This window comes from Hipposideros armiger, unplaced genomic scaffold, assembly GCF_001890085.2.
Source record: "Hipposideros armiger isolate ML-2016 unplaced genomic scaffold, ASM189008v1 scaffold_561, whole genome shotgun sequence".
NCBI lineage: Eukaryota > Metazoa > Chordata > Mammalia > Chiroptera > Hipposideridae > Hipposideros > Hipposideros armiger.
This window is the reverse complement of record NW_017731911.1, coordinates 914,573-917,568: the sequence shown is the minus strand read 5'-3', so window position 1 is coordinate 917,568 and position 2,996 is coordinate 914,573. Positions and strand designations below refer to the sequence as shown.

Here is a 2,996-nt window from a genome sequence, read left to right as displayed (position 1 = left end):
CCTGCCCCTCAGCAACGGTGAGAGAGAGATGAGGAGCAACAAAGAGCAGCGGTCAGCAGTGTTCGTGATCCTCTTTGCTCTCATCACCATCCTCATCCTCTACAGCTCCAACAGTGCCAATGAGGTCTTCCAATATGGCTCCCTGAGGGGCGGCAGCCGCCAGCCCATCAACCTCAGGAAGTGGGGCATCACCGATGGCTAAGTCCTCATTCTAGGCAACAAGATGCTACCCTTCTGGTGCCACCAGTGTGTGATTGTAACCAGCTCCAGCCACCGGCTGGCAACCAAGCTGGGCCCTGAGATTGAACGGGCTGAGTGCACAATCCGCTTGAATGACGCGCCCACCACAGGCTACTCAGCAGATGTGGACAACAAGACCACTTTCCGTGTGGTGGCCCATTCCAGTGTATTCCGTGTGCTGCGGAGACCCCAGGAGTTTCTCACCGGACCCCCAAAACCGTGTTCATCTTCTGGGGTCCCCTGAACAAGATGCAGAAACCCCAGGGCAGCCTTGTGCGCATCATCCAGCGGGCAGGCCTGGTGTTCCCCAACATGGAGGCCTACTCCGTCTCTCCCGGCCGCATGCGCCAATTTGACGACCTCTTCCGGGGTGAGACGAGCAAGGACAGGTAGCAGCCTCCTGTCTGCTCCCTCCGGACAGCCCTCTGCTCCCCCGCCCAGCAAGCTCTGCCCAGAAGGCCTATTGCTCCTGGCGTGTACTGCTCTCAGGGTGTGGTCATTTCTTGCCAACCTCTGGTCAGGTTTCTTAGAGGAATTCTCTTCATGTCCAGCTCTTAGCACAGGTCATTTCCAACATGCTCTGTATGGCCTTGTCTCCCCAAGAGGACTTACTCTTAGCATGCATCCTTCTGAGGAAATGAGGGTTCCCAGCATGCTCTGCTGTAAGATCACGCAGTCACTCCTGGCATCTTTCTAGGAGAGCTCCCTGTATAGTGTGCCTCATGGAAAGTGTTGACTATTCCCAGCACTTCTTGCTTTAAGCATACTGTTGCTCCCAGCATGCTCTATTCTATGCATACATCACTCCCAGCACTGCTCTGACTAATCTCCCTAGAAAAGCTAGGCTAGTGCCATCCAATATGCAAGCCACATACATAATTTAGATTTTTCTAGTAGCGACATTAAAATAGTAAAACGAGGGCCGGCCGAGTGGCGCGATGGTTAAGAACTGGCTTGGGACGCCAGAAGCCCCAGTTCGATCCCACATATGAGAGCCAGTGACACTGCCCTCCACAGCTAAGATGCTGAACAACAGCTCAACCTGGAGCTGGGCTGCCGTGAGTCGCTGACGATGGCATAAGCTGCAGGCCCTGCTGCAGTGGGTTGCCATGGGCTACCGTGTGTAGCCAGCACCCAGCGTGAGTGGCCCTCAAGCCGCCGTGGCCGTCCAGAAGCCCGCGTCTGATGTGCCTTGCCTGGGAAGAGCACAATGATGGTGCCAACTTGGCCAGTAAAGCAATGTCCTCTACAACTAGACTGAATAACAGAAAGACAGCAACTTGTCTGTTCCCTTTCCCCCAATTCCCCAGTGAAAATCGTAATAAAAGTAAAACAAAAAAGGTGAAATTATTTTTAATATGTTTTATTTAACCCATTATATCCAACATATAGATCATGTACATATTGTGCTTGATTTATACCAAAACATTGGAAGTTTTGGAACTATTGTAAATGCCATTACAAAAAATTTTTTTTGGATTCTAATTGTTCATTGAAGGTATTTAGAAATATAATTGATTATTGCGTGTTGACCTTATATCCTGTAATCCTGCTNAAAAAGGTGAAATTATTTTTAATATGTTTTATTTAACCCATTATATCCAACATATAGATCATGTACATATTGTGCTTGATTTATACCAAAACATTGGAAGTTTTGGAACTATTGTAAATGCCATTACAAAAAATTTTTTTTGGATTCTAATTGTTCATTGAAGGTATTTAGAAATATAATTGATTATTGCGTGTTGACCTTATATCCTGTAATCCTGCTAAACTTACTTATTGTTTCTAGGAGATTTTTGTAGATTCTTTGGGATTTTCTATGCAGATGATTATGTGTGGACATGCAAATAAGGACAGTTTTATTTCTTCCTTTCCAAAAAAATAAAGAAAGAAACAAAGAATTCGTTTAAGAGCGCAAGCTCTGAGCAACAGGGCTCCCGGTTTGATTCCCAAATGGGCCAGTGACACTGCGTCCGTGCTGAGCTGCCAACAGGTGGCAGGATGGCTCAGCGGGTGAGAGCACATGATCCTAACAACAAGACTGCCTGTTTGATGTTGGGCTACACCCACCCGCAACTAAGACTGAACTCGGCACCTGGAGCTGAGCTGCCGCCTGCATGGCTCAGTGGATAGAGCATGCGCTCTTAACAACAAGGCTGCTGGTTCGACTACCGCATGGGATGGTGGCTATGCCCAGCCACAACTAATATTGTAACACAGCACCTTGAGCTTAGAGGCTACGGGCTGCTGTGGGGCACTGAGATGGCAACTGGCAGCCTCCATAACGCAGATTGAAGAACAACAACTTGGCTGGTCCACTTCACCAATTCCCCAACACTGTTCCCCTCTGCCAATTCCCCAATTTAAAACAACACCACCAAAAACTTGCATCACATTTTATTTTCCATAGAGGGTAAGGTAGTGGAAGAGGGAGGTGAGAGAAACTGGAGACAGACTCTGCATGTAGGGAGGGAGGATCTGGCCTCCAGTGCTGAAGTTCTTGTGCTTTCTCCCCTCAGGGTGGGCTCAGGGACCCCAGAGGCTCAGATGAAACCTGGAGTGGAGAGAACAGCCACCTGTGAGATGTGTTGGGTCCACAGGGGAAATGAGAGTCAGAGCCACTTGTCCCTGCTGAACACACCAGTGACATCCTGGATGCCAGTCAGGAGCCTGTGCATGTGAGGAGCTTTGCAGACAAAAGTCACAAGTTCTAATGACAGGAAATGATAGAGACCACACACTAAGGAGCA

At 48.6% G+C, this 2,996-nt stretch overlaps 1 pseudogene; it reads left to right on the top strand.

The window, feature by feature from the left end:
- LOC109371323 (alpha-N-acetylgalactosaminide alpha-2,6-sialyltransferase 6-like) lies at positions 1 to 1,079 on the top strand (annotated as a pseudogene).
- The last annotated feature ends 1,917 nt before the right edge of the window (positions 1,080 to 2,996 follow it).